Genomic DNA, 20,470 nt, shown 5'->3' on the forward strand with positions numbered 1-20,470 from the left:
GTGGTTTTGCCGGATCACGAAGCTGGTATGAATTCTCAATGCCACCAAAATCAAATATCCAGACTTGGAAATTAGAGTTTCCTTTGTGTTTGAAATAGAGCATGAAGTCCAGATCGATTTTGTACGTCTGGTAGAACTCCTGCCAGCCACGTGTCAAGGCAATTTTGCCATTTTGCATCGGTGACCAAAAGCACCGAAAGTGGTTGTTCCTTCCATCAGGCACAACCAGGTCCAGGAACGGGGTACGGTTTGGGAGCTCATCCGAAGTTATCGGTAATGACTGTTACACAGAAGTCAAGTTCGGTCAAAACATCGATAGCGTCACATAATGTTTGAATTCAAAGGTTTGTGGTCAAGGGAGGTGATTTACCAGTTTGAACATTGATGGCCTTATTACTGGCTTCAGAAATCTCAACTTGTAGTTATTTGTGCTACCCTGATCGACATGTAGCTTTCTCTTACCCTTGTCCCTGGAAGACGTCATCTATGGCAACTGCAAAATAGAGTTCACAGCCACATTCGAATCAAATCAGAGTTCATGATAAAAACCTCATACAAGTGACACTTACGGTTTAAAATCTACAGACATGCATCTTTTTGTTATTGGAAAGCAAGTGGTTCAATTTTTCCACAAACAGTGCAACTTCCGTTTCATGAAACATGTGAATGTCGTGAAATTTCGAATCCTTAACAGAACAATCTTAAGCAAACCTAAATGCAAAAATTCTTTTTCAGATGAACAAATGTGAAACCAATATCCTTCACTAGTTCCTTTCAAAACTCTTAAGTTGTTTTTATTGATTTTACTACCATTAAATTTTTATTAACTGGACATTGCTTGAAGATGGTGATAATTACTGATCGCTATTAGGAGAAGAGTTAGCATAGAGGTTTATCTTGGTCGGCGTTTTTGCTGGGTTGAAGCTCTTGGAGTCGAAATCTTCAGCAGCAAAGGGTGTTGCTTGGGGTTACAAGGAGGAGTGTTTTATGAAAGAATATGGATACTGAAAAGGGAACTTAAGTTGCACGCTTTTGAGATATAAAAAAATTTTGAAATTTTAATTTTAAATTAAGTATTAAAACGTGCCGTTTTTAAAGCTCTTAAACACATAATCCGTTCTATACTTCTATCCCAATGCTAACTCCCCATAAATCCCCCTTATCAATGCTTGCAATTTATAAAAACGTCAAAAAATTTATTTTCCCTTCAAAAACATTTAATTTCATTGGAAAATTAAGTTCTTCAATGTCTGTTACTAACCAAATTAATGCTAGAAAAAAAACTTGTTGAAGGTTGAAATACAGTTTACGATTTAAATTTAAATTTCGAATTCCTTTGATTACAGGGATTATAGATAACTACTAGTATTTTCTTGGAAAATTAAATTCTTTATTGTTTGTTATTAACGAAATTGATGCTAAAAGAAAATGTTACTGGTTGAAACACACTTTATGAGTTTAATTAAACATCAAGAAAAAAAAATTAGGATTATACTTGGAAAATTAAATTCTTTATTGTTTATTACTACCCAAATAAATGCATGAAAACAATATGACTGGTTTAACACACCTTATTACTAAAATTTAAAATTTCAATTCACTTGAGTACTGGGTTTCTTGATAACTAACACTATATAACAAATAAATTAGTTTCCATACAATTTAGTTTTAAAAATAAATAATTTTCAAATTTTATTTTACAAAAATCCAGTGCCTGGGATAATATTTTTCAAAAAGAATTTGTTTTCAGATCAAATGTGATTCAATTAAAGGGTACCTATGCAAATTTTTCTTATTCTAAACGAGACATTCCCAACCCATTTGGGTAATCAATTTAAGGGGAATATCAATTTAAGTTTTTCAAACATTAGGATAAGTAAAGTAATTTTCTAATACTAACTCCTCCACTTGAATACCACCGAGTCGAATTTAAAGGTTTTAATTTTCATTAACAACATCTATAAATTCTCAACTAACATATCAAAAACAAAAAGTCGTATCGTCCATTAATCATTCCCTTCCTCTGCTGCACTCCCATGGGCTATCCCTTGACACGAAAACCTCATCCAGCTTTCCAGCGATCGGACCACCATGGAACCTGCATTCCAGTAAGCTTCTCCATCTTCAATCACCTTCGATCACAACTCACCTCCATGCTGTATCTGTCAAGCATTAAACGGATCACATTTTCAAATATGCATGTAGAATGTGTTCAAGTCTTTGTGCTAAAGCAAATAATGAGTCACACATAGGCTATAAATCAACTGTTATTTAGCTTTCATTCCTGGGTTGTTCATTAGTTTTTGTCTCTTCCTGTTGGTTAGGTATGTTAACGCATTGAGGAACATACAACAGTCATACAACCAGTTTTATGTCTTCGGCCTCTTCGCAAAAGATGTACGTTCATATAAAACTGTTACTTGGTTCATTGATATGCATATGTTCAAATATCTTTCGAACATTAACGTGCCATGGTTGTGTGTTGTTTAACTACAGGATGATATCGAATTTCCACCTTATATCACGCATCTATTCAAGTGGTATACCACGAGGGATCTTTATTTAATAGACACTCAAGAAAATTGCCTCCACCTGACGCCCAAGAGAGACGGTGACAGGTTCTGGATTAAGGCAGCTAACATAGGGAGGATACGACGCATGTATAGACGATCTCCTTTGCTTAGTGTTGAGCTGAGGTACGTTGCTTGGGGTGTCTTCTACATGATCGTCAGGAACATTAATCGGAAAGAGGAACCTCCCTGTGTCGTTGACGAACTGTATGTGTAACAACCCTGATTTCGAGTACATGAGATCTTTTCTGAAAGTACAGATTTCTCTGGAAGATCAGTAAGGAGAGAACCTCTGATATATCATCAAGTATCTTGATCCTCATTGTATTTACATCTTCTTTAAGATAGAACTTTTTTTGAGGCAAGCTCGATAATGCAGTCACGAAAAACCTAGTTTTTGAACCGTATCAGTTAGGAGTTTTGATCCTACTTTTCGTAAATAATCCCAGTTTGATGAACCGGACTCGATTCATGAGAGAAGAGAGATAATAGGATAATATTATCATTTTATGAGTATTAGAAGCTTCTTGAATGATATTATAAGGTTACCTGGTCAGTTTTAGTTAAAAACAGAAAATCAGTTTAACCGGGTTCACAGTTTACTAGTGCAGCTTAGCACCAGCATTCTCTGATAACTTTAGCAATGCTAAGGCCTCATCATACATGTTTATTCTCATAATAAATATGTTACTAGTGTCATTTATGCTAGTAACTCAGAAAAGAATTTTTAGTGATGTTTTCACAAGTGTTCCGATACATCTAGTTTTAGTAGTTATACACCTGAGATATTTTAATATTATTTTAATCCACCTCCAAGCCAACCAATCACAACTCACCCTACACCCCCAAAACCCCCAAGGCTGGTTCATTTGATCCTTGTGGCCGAAATTTCCAAGAGAGAAAAAGAGAAAAAAGTTCTTAGTTCCAAATCTTCAAAGCTTGATTTCTGTTGAACTAAAACTCAAATCAAAATTGCAATCCGACCAAAATAATTCTCTCTTCTTTCTCTACATGATCATATGACTTATCAAGGCTGGAATCAAGGTGAGTTAGCTGCACCATCTCCCTTTTGCTTCAGTTTTAAGGAAACATGCTTAAACATGTGTTTTCTTGATGTTCTTCCTTAGGAATCATGCTTAACTTGACTTGAGGACCAAGAAACGTTAATTTCTATCAATTCTAAGGTGAGAAATCCCTTCCTAACATGCTGAGTGAGATTTGGTTAGTTGAGGGTTTTTGGATTTAAAGTTGTTCTTGATGTGATTTAGGAGGAAAAAGTGCTTAAGGACCACCTGAAAGTATAACCGAATTCGGAGCAGCAAAACCAGGTAGGGTTTGACGAATTCAATCTTGATTGATTGTGTTTGAGTTGTGTAATTATGATATGATTTGGCTGTGCTTGAAATTGATGATTTATATGAGTGATTCTTGTTGAGATTTTGGTGCAAATTTGATGAAATTTGATGAAATTCAAGCTTTGAGTTTGTGTTCTTGGAGCTGCTGGAAAAATAAAACCTAGAGCTTAAATTGGGGTTCAATTTGTGTTAAATCATGTGGAAAAGATGGGGTTTTTGTGGCTGCAAATTTATTATGAATTATGGTAAAAATCGATTGCTGAAAAGACTGAAAAACGGGTAAAAACAGAGAAAGAATCTGAAGAATTTATGAACATGAAGAACACTTTGAGTGTGATGAAGAATAATGAAGAACAGGCTTTAGATCTTTAAAAGGGCAAGGAAGTAAAATTTTTGGTGTTTAAGGGGTTATTTGGTAATTTCTGAAAGTTAGGGTGATTAAAGTAGAAATATTAAAAGTTACGGGCGGTAAAAAGTGAATTTTAAAGGTTAAAAGTTAAAGTGGGGTAATTTTTGAAAATTTAATGATAAAATAATAAATAATAATAAAATATTAAATAATAATATTTAATTAAAAATAATATTTTAATAAAAATAATAAAATAATACGGAAAAGACAGTTTTCTGTAAAAACTTTAGAAAGACAACTTTAAGCGCAGAATCTCATAATTACTTTCATAAAATACTTAGGGAGTGGTAAGAACATATTAGTGAGGCAGAGATAAAAGAAAGATAAAAAGTTGAAGAAAAGATAAAAATCGAGAAAAAGTCTGTAAAGTATTAATGATAGAAAAATAGATAGAGACTAGCGAACGAACTAGGGCAACATAGTTAGTCCTTGAATTGCGACTAGGGTTAGGTATTGTATGAAAAATTAAACTGTTTCAGTATAGACTTAATGAACCTATACTTGGGACAGGCTAACTATTCATACCGAAATTTACATAAGCTTTAAATACTAACGTTAAACAGAGAAATCAGAGCAGAGTAAAAAGATACTGAGAAAAGAGTAATCAGAGCAGAGTAAAGAAACAAAGAGAAAAAGTAATATGATAAAGAGCAGATGACCTATTGAGAGGTCATTTGTTGCATTAAGGCAATCCCAGAGATATGTATATGTTCATCTACTGCATTGTGGCAGTTAGATATATGGTGGTGCGACCACTGAGAACGCTTTTCTGCGGTACAGATCCATATTTTATTTCTATAAGGCAGAGGGGTTATTTCCTGCTACCGAAGTACCGTGACCACCTGTTCCATTTCTGTAGTGGCAGAGGAGTTATTTCCTGTATACAGAAGGTGTGTCGGCATACATCCCTGCAATGGCAGAGGAGTTATTTCCTGCGTGCAGAGGACCCTGTGGTGGCAGAGGAGTTATTTCCTGTACACAGGGGTATAGCCAACAGGGAAGCCATATCCGGCTGGTAATGCTGGGTTACGTCGGGAGCGGGTAGAAACCGACAAATGAGCTCATTACCTGCATTAGGACTAGACATGCATCATTCTTGTCTACACATTATTCTCTGTTGCTTTTCTTCTTGTGTGTATGATCTATTGATCTATGTTTGTGATGCACGGAAACTTGTCTCTTAACAGATTTCCCTCGGCAAGTATACCGAATTGTCGTCAAGTAAAAACTCACAATAGAGTGAGGTCGAATCCCACAGGGATTGATTAGTCAAGCAACTTTAATTGGAGGAATGTTCTAGTTGAGCTAAGCAGAATTTGATTTGAGAATTACAGGAAATTAAATGGCAGGAAAATAAATGGCAGAAAATGTAATTGCTGGAAATAAAGAACTGAATGTAAATGACGGAAAGTAAATTACAGAATCTTAAATGGGGAATGGGGAAGATGAGCATAAAAGTAAATGGCAGAAAGTAAAGAAAATGTGTAAGATCAGAAATGGGGAGTTCATTGGGCTCAGGAGATGTTGTATTCTCCGGATCAAGTTCATTTTCATCTCTTCCTCAATCAATGCATTCATTGATATCCTTGGCAATCTTAAGTGATTGAATTCCAATTCCTTGGTAATTCAATCTCTCAAATTGATCAATAGCCAATTCCTTGGTCTAATTGCTCATGAGAAGAGATGAAGTATGGTCACTGACTATACCACATGTATTTCCAAATCAAAGTATTGGGAGAATTATATGTCACTATATCCGTCCAAACCCCAATTTGGTCCAACATGAGAAAGCATTTCTAGCATGATCTCTTCATTCCTTTTCCAAGGTTCCGAAGAGATCCAAGTATGAATAGCTTCTTTTCCAAGACAACTACCCAATTGGATGAAGATTGAAAGCTTTCTAGTAAAATCAAGAGAAAAGAAAGAAGAAGAATAATGAAAACTATTATTGATCCATCAAATTACAACAGAGCTCCCTAACCCAATGAAAGGGGTTTAGTTGTTCATAGCTCTGGGAATGGAAAACAAAGATGGGAAATACATTCTAAAAGTAAAACTAGAAGTTGTAGAGAAAGTAAAATTATACAGAGAGTAGTTCTTCCAATGCCAAAAAGCTCTTTTTTTCTAGTTCAAAACTACTCCTCTATATACTACTCTTCTGATCTTCTAGTTGGCTCTTCAAGTCTTGGATATGGGCCTTTGGATCTTTGAGTTGAAGCAGTTATCATCTTCAATGGGCTTAGCTTTGCTTGCAGAAAAAGTGTGAATTAGGCATGGACGTTAGTTAGAACGTTAGTGGTGTTAACGTTAAGTGAAAATGTGGGTTCGAGAACATTAGTGACGATCACCTTTTTCACTAACGTTCCTAACCCAAAATGGTCCACGTTAACTTCAACGTTAGTGGCACTAACGTGACCACTAACGTTGCCTCTTGGTCCTTCACAAACTTTATTGGCATTCATCTTTTCCAATAACGTTTGCTTGTTGCCCTTTCTCCCTATGTTAGAGTCCACGTTAGTGTAGCTAACGTGACCCTTAACGTGGGCATGCCTCAGCTTCGAGAGCGTTAGTGACACTTACCTTTGTCACTAACGCTCCAAACGCCCCTTCCCACATTAGTGCCTCACGTTAATTGCATTAACGTGACCACTAACGTGGTGGTGATTGCCATCTCCAACGTTAGTGACAAAGGTGAGTGTCACTAACATTGGCTCATCATTTCTTTCCTCCACGTTAGCTTCCACGTTAAGGTAATTAACGTGGCAACTAACGTGGCTAATAGTGGCTTGGTCCAACATTAGTGACAAAGGTGAGTGTCACTAACGTTGGCGATTCCTTGCTCCTCCCACGTTAGAGTTCATGTTAATGTAGTTAACGTGACTCTTAACGTGGCCAATTATACCTTTTGGAACGTTAGTGGTATTCACTTTTACTACTAACGTTGGGGCTTTCTTTTTCCTCCACGTTAGCTTCCACGTTAATGTAGTTAACGTGGACACTAACGTGGGCTATGATGGCTCACGAAGGCGTTATTGGTGTTCACTTTTCTTATTAACGTTGCAAGCTAGCCTCCATTCCACGTTATTGGTCACGTTAGTTAGACTAACGTGACTATTAACGTGGCATCTTCCTTGCTTCCTTTGTCCTGAAATCAAGCAAGTAAAGTGTATCAAATCTAGGTTCTAACTCATGAGATCATGCATCATCCATTTTATCATTCAATTCATGCATAATTCTCATAAAATCATGTAAAATTCACAATGTTTGCTTGAATCAATATGTAAGTGATTATCTACCCAAAACTTGCTTATTAACTAAGAAAATGCGTGAAACTACCCTAAAACAGTAAAGAAAAGGTCAGTGAAACTGGCCAAAATGCCCTGGCATCACAACACCAAACTTAAAGCTTGCTTGTCCCTAAGCAAGTACTGAAACATGAGAATGATGAATGAAATGACAAGAGAAATGAGTCATTATTGTGGAAGTCATGTCCTTGGTTTTATGGGGTTTCATGCATAGCAACTCAGGTTCATTCCTTCACTGGCTTTCAGACCTTTATCATGCCCTGGAATACTCACTTGATTGCACCCTTTGAGACTTTTATTCATTGATCCCTTTGTCTTTTCGGGGTTTAATAGTGTTCTTAGACTAGGTGCTTTGTGAGGGGGCGACTCTTTAAGATAAGCTTTCAGCCAGCACTCCCGAACCAGTTGGTCCAAGGTGCTGGGTGTTAAGACACCCCTAAGGACTTACTCCCTCAAGTCTCTTTCCCCCATACATACACACCACAGGCACATGATTTGTTATTTTCTTACTTGAGACCTTGGTGTCCAGCACCTCTTTGGGTTACTAAGTGTTCTGTAGCAAAGGTTACTCTTGATAGTGGACTTTCAGCTGATAATCCCGGGTTAGTTAACCCAAGTTACCAAGTGATAAGGCACCCCTGAGAGCTTATTCATCCAAGCATATCCTTTACACAGGAGCACCACAGACACATGCCTCAAGATTCAACCTTTGATGCCTAGCCTTATTTCTTACTCTTTTTCTTTATTTCTCAACTTTCATTTTTCTTTCCCTTTTTCTTATTAGGATCTTGTTATTTAGCTAGTCTCATGGGTTTTGTTTCAAGTATATGATTCAGGACAGATAGTTGCCTTCCTACCTTGTTGGTGAACCAACTTAGCTAAGTAATTACTACACCACAAGCTTAAGAACTTACTCCACAAATTGAACCTCACTCTGGTCTTTCATAACATTCTCTTTTTATTTGACTTAAAGGACAAGCATACAAGTGAGCAAGGTAAAAATGTAGCAGTGACATTAGGACTAGCACACATGTGATGAAAGCAAAGAAAACAAACATTAAATTCTAGTGGCTTAATCTGAAGAGTAACTATTAATCAAGGGTACATTCAGACTTCCAATTTGAGCACTCATATGAAATCAAGTAACAATATAACCTTTTAGTGGTGACTTCTAGCTATCCCTTTGTTGTCATCATCCATAGCTTCTGCATCCTTCTTTGCCTCCTTGGATGATGGTGCACTATTTTCCAGAAGATTGATTGAATTCCTACAGAGTTATTGAAAGTTGCTTGTTCCCAAAGCACTTGAAAAATAGTTAGCATGCATGTATGCTTGTGAAATTCTGAACTTAACTTGGTGTGTGAACACCAAACTTAGTTCCTTGCCTAATACACATATTGAATATATGCAAAGAACCTCATGTGCTGTTATTAACAAAATGGCTATGAACTAGAAACTAAACTGATGTTAAGTGGTTTTCCTAATTGGTTGGGGCTAGCAACTTGCCATTGAAGAAGTGTAGTGTGATTCTAACTAAAATCTTTGGTGGAACACCAAACTTAGAATTACACATTCACTCTTGGATTGTTTTGGTGTGCAACACCAAACTTAGCTCCTCACAATACAGGGGAAACTACTTGTAACTTTTATTGAAATGATCATGAAAAGGAAACTACCTTAGGTTGGGTTGCCTCCCAACGAAGCGCTCTTTTAGCGTCGCTAGCTCGACGATTCCTCCATTAGTTGAGATGATACTTCATTTTGGGGTTTTCTCCCATGTTGCCCATGTAGTGCTTGAGCCTTTGTCCGTTCACAGTGAAAGTCCTCTTTGAACTTTCCTCCATGATTTCTATGTATCCATATGGCGAGACCTTTGTGACAAGAAAGGGTCCTGACCATCTTGATTTGAGTTTCTCTGGGAAAAGTCTCAATTTGGAGTTGTAGAGGAGTACTTGCTGTCCTTTTTCGAAGCTCCTGGGTGTCAGATTGAGGTCGTGTCTTTTCTTTGCCTTTTCTTTATAGATCTTGGCATTTTCATAAGCTTGAGATCTAAACTCCTCCATTTCTTGCAGCTGCAAGACCCTTTTTTCACCAGCAGCAAGGTTGTCAAACTTTAGTAGCTTGAGAGCCCAGAGGGCTTTGTGTTCCAACTCTAGTGGTAAATGACAGGCTTTTCCATATACCAGTTGATATGGGGACATCCCGATCGGTGTTTTGAATGCCGTTCTGTATGCCCAAAGAGCATCATCTAGCTTTTTTTACCAGTCCTTTCTTGATGCTCCTACAGTCTTCTCCAGAATCCTTTTTAACTCTCTGTTAGATATCTCAGTTTGCCCGCTTGTTTGGGGGTGGTAATGCTTCAGATCTTCCCCCCTCGCAGTAAATCTATCTCCATTAGCTTCATCAAGGATCTCCACATGTTCTAGGGAGAGAATTCTGTTGATGGTAAAAACTTTAGGTAGCTGAGATGGGATAGTGGGGAGATGAGGTGGGATAGCTGGGAGATAAGCTGAGATCACTTTATCCCCTGGAGAGAAATCCTCTGTTGGGATCTTCTTGTGCCTCCATCTCCTTGGTACCTTCTTCTTTGTTTCTTTTAATGTTGTCCTGCTCTTTGTGGCCTCTTTTTCCAAGGAAATGTTGTTACTGGTTTCATATGACTCTGGTGGTTTTGGTTCCTCTTGGATTTCCTTTAGCTGTGACACCTTCTGACTGTCTTGCTCACCAACCAAAGGGATTCCCAGGTGTACAGTTTGTGCTCCAGTGCTTGTTTCTTCCACCAGTGCCCTGTCATGCTCTTCCCTTGGTTCCTTGTTTTCTTGATCTGCTTCTTGCGAGGGTTTGAAGACATTGAAGGTAAGTTGTTTATCATGTATCCTCAGTATTAGCTCTCCTCGCTCTACATCTATAAGTGCTCTGGCTGTAGCTAAAAATGGTCTTCCCAATATGATTGGGTGAAGGTGAATTTCTTCCATTTTCAATATGACAAAGTCTGTGGGAAGGAAGTAGTTTCCAACCTTTACCAACACGTTTTCAACCACTCCTATTGCTTGTTTTTGAGTTTTGTCAGCCAGCCTGATGACTATGTCTGTGGGCATTAGCTCATTGATCTGCAGCTTCTTCATGAGAGATAAAGGCATTAAATTAATACTTGCTCCCAGATCACAAAGTCCTTTGTCAATCAGTGTGTCTCCTATGGCACAGGGGATGTGAAAACTCCCTGGATCCTTCCTTTTTGTAGGCAACTCTGGTTGTATAAGAGCACTGCACTCCTTATTCATCACTATTGTTTGTCCTCCTTTGAGTGAGCTTTTCCTGGTCAGCAGCTCTTTCATACACTTAATGTATGAGGGCATTTGTTGGAGAGCCTTGATGAATGGTATGTTCACATGAAGGGATGCAAACATGTCGAGAAACTTTGAGTATATTCTCTTTTCTACACCACCCTTGAGTCTTTGGGGAAAGGGTGCATAGAGGTTCAGAATCTCCTTCTGTGTAGTTTTGGTTGCTTGCTAACCCTCTTCTTGTTTCTCTGCTGAGGTGTCTCCAGGTTGTTCTAATGGTTTGTTCAGCTCTTCCTCAGTCCCCTTATCACTTATAGTGACCATCTTGCAATCTTTCCATCTTACTTTCTTTGCTTCACCTCTCGGGTTTTTCTCTGTGTCACTTGGAAAGCTATCAGTAGGTTTGGGAATCTTCTCAGGGAGGTATTCTACTTGAAATTCCAGCCTCTTGATGGTGTCTCCCTGGTTCTTGATATTGGCTCGTACCTCCTCATTGAACACCTTGTTATCTTGAATTTCTTTACATATGCCTTCAAGTAGATTCTCAATCCTTGAGAGTCTATCTTCAGATGATGGTGAATTGAGATTGGAGGGATGAGAAGGGCTATTTTGGTTTTGGTATGGATGTTGAGAGGTGTTGTTAGGTGGGTGCTGATGTGATCTCTGTGTGGAATGTTGGTGAGCTGCATTATTGTTGGGGTTGTGGCGTCTCTGATCTTGGCCTTGATCTTGTTGATTTTTCCACCCAAAGTTTGGGTGGTTCCTCCAACCAGAATTATAAGTTTTGGAGTATGGATCATGGTTATGCCTAAGTGAATTTCCAATGTAGTTGGCTTGTTCCTGATCACCATCTGCTTCTTCATTCACTCCTTTTTGAGCTGCTGCTGAGGTAGTGATTGCTGCTACTTGGTTCCTCTCCATCTTCTTGGTAAGGTCAGCCAACTACTTGGTGATCATCTTGTTTTGAGCCAGCAATACATCCACGTTGTTTAGCTCCATCACTCCTCTAGTGTTGCCTCTTTCAGAGGCATAGAAGTAGTCATTCTCTACTACAGTCTCAATGACATCTATGGCTTCTTCAATGGTCTTCTTTTTGTTCAGAGATCCCCAGATGAGTGGTCTACTACCTTCTAGTATTCGTAAGAAAGACCCCCATAGAAGATGTGTAACTGCACCCATTCATTGAACATATCTGGCGGGCACCTTCTTGTCAAGTCCTTAAACTTCTCCCATGCTTCATAGAGAGTTTCACCATCTTGTTGCCTGAAGGTTTGTACCTCAGCTCTCAACCTGTTGATCCTTTGAGGAGGATAGAATCTCGCCAAGAATTTGTTCACCACATCTTCCCAGGTTGTTAAACTCTCCTTCGGGAAGGATTTAAGCCATTTAGATGCTTTGTCCTTGAGTGAGAAGGGAAACAGAAGCAGTCTATAGGTGTCAGGATGAACACCATTAGACTTCACAGTATCACATATCCTCAGGAACGTGGTGAGATGTTGATTGGGATCTTCTTGGACACTTCCTCCGAATGAACAGTTGTTCTGAACAAGGGTGATGAGCTGTGGCTTTAGTTCAAAGTTATTGGCATGTATGGTTGGCTTTTGGATGCTACTTCCACAGTTTCCTGGGTTTGGATTTATGTAAGAGCCCATAACTCTTCTCTCTTGCCCAGCATGATGCACTGGACCTTCTCTGCCATGGTTGTGAGCTTCTTCTTCATGATGATTCTCCATATTCTCATCCATGTCTGGTTCAAAGTAGTCTTCCTCTTCCTCAGCACCAACAACTCTCTTTCCTCTTGCTTCCCTCCTTAATCTAAGGAAGGTCCTCTCAGGTTCAGAATCAAAAGAAGTTGAAGCCCCGCTTCTTCTACCTGTCATACAACCAACAAGGCCAAAGCAAAAGGGAGATAGAGAGTATTCTTGTTAAAAATGCTGTTAGTGTGAGTGATGTAATATATCAAACAGTTAGTGGGTTAGTGAACTGAATTGTGACAATTAAGAGAATATCACAAACGGGTAAGGGGTAAAGGGAAGAAAATAACTGAAACTGAAAGTAAATTACTCAAATAGAAATTAAATCAACAAAATAAAGAAAAAGTGCTCAATCTAGTTATCCACCAATTTAATCATTGTTGATACAAAATCAATCCCCGGCAACGGCGCCATAAACTTGATGCACGGAAACTTGTCTCTCAACAGATTTCCCTCGGCAAGTATACCGAATTGTCGTCAAGTAAAAACTCACAATAGAGTGAGGTCGAATCCCACAGGGATTGATTGGTCAAGCAACTTTAATTGGAGGAATGTTCTAGTTGAGCTAAGCAGAATTTGATTTGAGAATTGCAGAAAATTAAATGGCAGGAAAGTAAATGGCAGAAAATGTAATTGCTGGAAATAAAGAACTGAATGTAAATAACGGAAACTAAATTACAGAATCTTAAATGGGGAATGGGGAAGATGAGCATAAAAGTAAATGGCAGAAAGTAAAGAGAATGGGTAAGATCAGAAATAGGGAGTTCATTGGGCTCAGGAGATGTTGTATTCTCCGGATCAAGTTTATTTTCATCTCTTCCTCAATCAATGCATTCATTGATATCCTTGGCAATCTTAAGTGATTGAATTCCAATTCCTTGGTAATTCAATCTCTCAAATTGATCAATAGCCAATTCCTTGGTCTAATTACTCATGAGAAGAGATGAAGTATGGTCACTGATTATACCACATGTATTTCCAAATCAAAGTATTGGGAGAATTATATGTCACTATATCCGTCCAAACCCCAATTTGGTCCAACATGAGAAAGCATTTCTAGCATGATCTCTTCATTCCTCTTCCAAGGTTCCGAAGAGATCCAAGTATGAATAGCTTCTTTTCCAAGACAACTACCCAATTGGATGAAGATTGAAAGCTTTCTAGTAAAATCAAGAGAAAAGAAAGAAGAAGAATAATGAAAACTATTATTGATCCATCAAATTACAACAGAGCTCCCTAACCCAATGAAAGGGGTTTAGTTGTTCATAGCTCTGGGAATGGAAAACAAAGATGGGAAATACATTCTAAAAGTAAAACTAGAAGTTGCAGAGAAAATAAAATTATACAGAGAGTAGTTCTCCCAATGCCAAAAAGCTCTTTTTTTCTAGTTCAAAACTACTCCTATATATACTACTCTTCTAATCTTCTAGTTGGCTCTTCAAGTCTTGGATATGGGCCTTTGGATCTTTGAGTTGAAGCAGTTATCATCTTCAGTGGGCTTAGCTTTGCTTGCAGAAAAAGTGTGAGTTAGGCATGGACGTTAGTTAGGACGTTAGTGGTGTTTACGTTAAGTGAAAATGTGGGTTCGAGAATGTTAGTGATGATCACCTTTTTCACTAACGTTCCTAACCCAAAATGTCCACGTTAACTTCAACGTTAGTGGCACTAACGTGACCACTAACGTTGCCTCTTGGTCCTTCACAAACTTTATTGGCATTCACCTTTTTCCAATAACGTTTGCTTGTTGCCCTTTCTCCCTATGTTAGAGTCCACGTTAGTGTAGCTAACGTGACCCTTAACGTGGGCATGCCTCAGCTTCGAGAGCGTTAGTGACACTTACCTTTGTCACTAACGCTCCAAACGCCCCTTCCCACGTTAGTGCCTCACGTTAATTGCATTAACGTGACCACTAACGTGGTGGTGATTGCCATCTCCAACGTTAGTGACAAAGGTGAGTGTCACTAACGTTGGCTCATCATTTTTTTCCTCTACGTTAGCTTCCACGTTAAGGTAATTAACGTGGCAACTAACGTGGTTAATAGTGGCTTGGTCCAACGTTAGTGACAAAGGTGAGTGTTACTAACGTTGGCGATTCCTTGCTCCTCCCACGTTAGAGTTCACGTTAATGTAGTTAACGTGACTCTTAACGTGGCCAATTATACCTTTTGGAACGTTAGTGGTATTCACTTTTACCACTAACATTGGGGCTTTCTTTTTTCTCCACGTTAGCTTCCACGTTAATGTAGTTAACGTGGACACTAACGTGGGCTATGATGGCTCACGAAGGCGTTATTGGTGTTCACTTTTCTTATTAACGTTGCAAGCTAGCCTCCATTCCACGTTATTGGTCACGTTAGTTAGACTAACGTGGCTATTAACGTGGCATCTTCCTTGCTTCCTTTGTTCTGAAATCAAGCAAGTAAAGTGCATCAAAGCTAGGTTCTAACTCATGAGATCGTGCATCATCCATTTTATCATTCAATTCATGCATAATTCTCATAAAATCTTGTAAAATTCACAATGTTTGCTTGAATCAAGATGTAAGTGATTATCTACCCAAAACTTGCTTATTAACTAAGAAAATGCATGAAACTACCCTAAAATAGTAAAGAAAAGGTCAGTGAAACTGGCCAAAATGCCCTGCCATCAGTTTGTCTGTGTGTATGCTATATCTATATTTTATTTTCTTGTATTCTTCTATTTGTGTTCTGCTTTCTGTTTTCTCTACTTTCTCTATCTATCTTTATCTTCTATTTACTACTTTGCTATATCCTATTATTTGCCTGCTAATCGACGCCGAATAAATGAATGTAACTAATAACCCCAGCCCTACTAAGGACTCCCCAGTTCTTACCCCCTTCTCTTCCTTCCTCCCCTTCAGATGGAGACGGGCGTGATATTCTATGAGTTCGAGGACCCTTACGTCTACGAGGACCCAGTACATCACAGTTACTTCATTATGGGATTTGAGCCTCGTATTAGACGATATGCGTTACCTAATCGAGCTTTTCAACATCCTCTGTCTAGCCTGCATTTTGACCCTGACGCTCTTTACGACTTTTCCTTATCCTGGTTACACCCTGACGCACCTGGATATCCTTTTCCTGATGGTCCCCGACACCCTATACCAGCTCAACCCTTGAATGAGGCGGCACCTGAGCCTATCTTTCCTGATGAGCCTGAGTTAGCTGGAGAGTACGTACTTGTGATTCCACCATAGTGGGACTTTCCCCCTGAGCCGATCCCTAACTTTCCACAGCCTGATGAGCCGACACTACCGGACGACGGGGTAGCTCCTATATATGCGAACGGACCTGTGCCCGCGAATGGTTTTGTACATAGTGACAGTAGTACTTCTGGTGGTTCTGAGGGTATAGATGTAGCTGCAGACAAGGATGAGGAGGAGGATTCTGAGATAGAGATAGAGCAGGATGAGGAGACGGGCGAGCCTCATGACGATCTTCTGAACGGCCATGTGTAGATATAGTCTGACAGCAGTAGGGGCATTCTTTTGATGACACTCTAGTCTGACATTATCAGTTAGTTAGTCTCTCACTTGTGTTAGTACACCCGAGAGCTAGGAGCTATATAGTGGTTAGACTAGCCTGGGCGCCATTTTAGCGGCTTTTTGTATGGGCCAGGCCCTGGGAGTGTCGTATATATATTAACTACGTAGGATGACGAGGATGTAAACTGACTTGATCTTTGGTGAATGCTACATGTTTTGTTATAGTGTACATGATGTATATTATCAGCTGTGTTTCTATGTTTCTTTATACTTCCTTATCATTTCTATCAGTGTGTGCTTATTTATTTTACTCCCTCGCTCGCAATAATATAAGTTAAAAAAAAGTTACTCATAAAATTGGCAACGTTCTAACAAGGAACAGGCTCATATATTAAATAATAGTTAATAATTAAGAAGGACAAGCTAGTAACACTTAGCTTCTTGTACGACTATGGCATACTGGGAGTTGGGTCGTTACAATTTGGTATTAGAGCAGTTCGTCCCAATAGAGCTTGGGGAGTGGACTGACTATGCTTCATTGCATACTCTGCTTGTGTGTCTCATGCTGTTAGGATATCTTCAAGATACATTTGGCATGAATGTCTATGAGTTCTCATTTTAGGAATGTTCGTGCCTAACTTGAGATATTAAGACTGGTCACCTTAATATTGATTGTTTGGTGCGGATAGGACCTTAATGATTGCGAATAGGCATAGTTGAACCGAGTTCCGAATGACTAATCGATGCGAGGCACAGCTATCATCATAGCTGTTATAATCTCCATAGCTATGGCTATGTTAGATTTGGATGCTGTAAGGAATGAACACTTGTTTCACTTGTGGGAACCTGGACACTTGGCGAGGAATTGCCCAAAAAGATTTGCTCAGAATCCAGTACGAACCCAACAACAAGGTCGACTGTTTGCTATGACTGCTAATGATGCTATGCAATCAGACGCCCTGATCCAAGGTCAGTGTTATGTCAAGAATCGATTTCTAACTGTGCTGTATGATTCGGGTGCATCGCATTGCTTTATTTCTTTAACTGTTGCTCATGAGTTGGGATTAGATTTCTCTGAATTAAACTTTGATTTAATTGTCCATACACCTACATCCCAAAATGCGTTAACCAGTTTAGTGGTAAAGAAATTTCCTGATATTTTCCCGGACGACATACCTGAGTTTCCTCCTCATCGAGAGATGGAGTTCAGCATTGATCTCGTACCTGGAACCAGACCGATTTTCATAGCACCATACCGGATGTCACCACTGGAACTGGAAGAGTTGAAGAAGCAGTTGGATGAGTTATTTGAAAAGAAATTTATTCGTTCCAGTGCATCACCATGGGGAGCTCCAATATTATTTGTAAAAAAGAAGGACGGTGGAATGAAGCTCTGCATGGATTACCGATAGTTAAATAAAGTCACTATCAAGAACAAGTATCCACTTCCACGGATTGATGATTTGATGAATCAATTAAAAGGTGCAACTGTGTTCTCGAAGATTGACTTGCGATTGAGTTATCACCAAATTTGAGTAAGCAAGCCAGATATACCAAAGACTGTGTTCAAGACTCAGAAATGATGACGATGCTGAGACGTGTGGGAGTAGAAGAACCAGAAGCTGTAAGACAAGATCATAGTGGTCTCTGGAGATACAAGAATAGAATTTGTGTGCCTAATTCTAAAGAATTGCGACAAAAGATTCTTGCAGAAGCTCATCAAAGCAGATTTTCTATGCATCCTGGAGTGACAAAGATGTATCAAGATATGAAACAAATGTTCTGGTGGCCAGGCTTAAAGAAAAAAGTAGCTAATTATGTCTCAAAATATTTAACCTGCCAGAAGGTGAAGGTGGAACATCAGAAACCGTCAGGAACCCTGCAACCCTTAGAAATACCACAATGGAAATGGGAGCAGATCACCATGGATTTTGTCACAGAATTTTCAAGAACCTCAACAGGACATGATGCCATCTGAGTCATTGTGGACAGATTGACAAAATCGGCGCATTTCCTTCCAATTCGAGTTGACTATACATTAGAAAGGCTGGCACAGATATATATTCAAGAAATCATACGATTGCATGGGATACCTTCGTCAATTGTCTCAGATCGAGATCCGAGGTTTACTTTTAGATTCTGGGGAGCTTTTCAAAAAGCATTGGGGACAGAATTGCACATGAGTACAGCATACCATCCTCAGACAGACGGACAATTAGAGCGGATAATCCAGACATTAGAGGACATGCTAAGATCTTGTGTGATGGATAACCAAGGAAGTTGGGATAAGTATTTGCCGTTGATCGAATTTGTCTACAATAATAGCTACCAACAAAGTATCGGGATGGCACCTTATGAAGCTCTCTACGGAAGAAGATGTCAGACACCATTGTGTTAGAATGATGACGGAGAAGCTAGTGTCTTAGGTCCAGACTCAGTGCATAAAACTACTGAGAAGATAAAGGGGATTCGTTAGAAGATCTAGACAGCACAAAGCCGTCAAAAGGGCTATGCCGATAATAGACGTAGACCCTTAGAGTTTAGTGAGGGAGATCATGTCTTTCTAAAAGTAACTCCAACTACTAGAATAGGTAGAGCCCTTAAGACTAAAAAGCTTAACCCTCGATACATAGGACCTTTCCAAATACTTAAAAGAGTCGGTCCAGTAGCTTATCAAGTAGCCTTTCCTCCATACCTGTCAAATCTTCATGATGTTTTTCATGTCTCGCAACTTAAGAAATATATTTCCGACGAGAGTCACGTTTTACAACCAAAAACAGTACAGTTACGAAATGATTTGACATATGAAACATCAACGGTTCAGATCGTAGAAAGAAGTGATAAGTAACTAAGAGGCAAAATTGTTCACTTAGTTAAAGTAGCATGGGGACAAAGATGAGAAGAAGAGCACACTTGGGAACTAGAAGATAAGATGAAAGCTTATTACCCACGTCTGTTCTCAGGTAATTGAAATTTTGAGGACAAAATTTTCTTTTAGGAGGGTAGAATGTAACAACCCTGATTTTCGAGTACGTGAGATCTTTTCTGAAAGTACGGATTTCTCCGGAAGATCAGTAAGGGGAGAACCTCTGATATATCATCAAGTATCTCGATCCTCATTGTCATTATATCTTTTTTAAGCTATAACGTTTTTTGAGGCAAGCTCGATAACGCATTCACGAAGAACCTAGTTTTTGAACCGTATCAGTTAGGAGTTTTGATCTTACTTTTCGTAAATAATCCCAGTTTGATGAACCGGACTCGATTCATGAGAGAAGAGAGATAATAGGATAATATTATCATTTTATGAGTATTAGAAGCTTCTTGAATGATATTATAAGGTTACCTGGTCAGTTTTAGTTAAAAACAGAAAATCGGTTTAACCGGGTTCACAGTTTACTAGTGCAGCTTAGCACCAGCATTCTCTGATGACTTTAGCAATGCTAAGGCCTCATCATACATGTTTTATTCTCATAATAAATATGTTACTAGTGTTATTTATGCTAGTAGCTCAGAAAAGAATTTTTAGAGATGTTTTCACAAGTGTTCCGATACATCTAGTTTTAGTAGTTATACACCTGAGATATTTTAATATTATTTTAATCCACCTCCAAGCCAACCAATCACAACTCACCCTACACCCCCAAAACGCCCAAGGCTGGTTCATTTGCTCCTTGTGGCCGAAATTTCCAAGAGAGAAAAAGAGAGAAAAGTTCTTAGTTCCAAATCTTCAAAGCTTGATTTCTGCTGAACTAAAACTCAAATCAAAATTCTAATCCGACCAAAATGATTCTCTCTTCTTTCTCTACATGATCATATGACTTATCAAGGCTGGAATCAAGGTGAGTTGGCTCCACCATCTCCCTTTTGCTTCGGTTTCAAGGAAACATGCTTAAACATGTGTTTTCTTGATGTTCTTCCTTAGGAATCATGCTTAACTTGACTTGAGGACCAAGAAACATTCATTTCCATCAATTCTAAGGTGATAAATCCTTTCCTAACATGCTGAGTGAGATTTGGTTAGTTGAGGATTTTTGGATTTAAAGTTGTTCTTGATGTGATTTAGGAGGAAAAAGTGCTTAAGGACCACCTGAAAGTATAATCGAATTTGGAGCAGCAAAACCAGGTAGGGTTTGACGAATTCAATCTTGATTGATTGTGTTTGAGTTGTGTAATTATGATATGATTTGGTTGTGCTTGAAATTGATGATTTATATGAGTGATTCTTGTTGAGATTTTGGTGCAAATTTGATGAAATTTGATGAAATTCAAGCTTTGAGTTTGT

Source organism: Arachis ipaensis, chromosome B7 (genome assembly GCF_059453495.1).
Source record: "Arachis ipaensis isolate K30076 ecotype BB chromosome B7, ASM5945349v1, whole genome shotgun sequence".
Taxonomy (NCBI): Eukaryota; Viridiplantae; Streptophyta; class Magnoliopsida; order Fabales; family Fabaceae; genus Arachis; species Arachis ipaensis.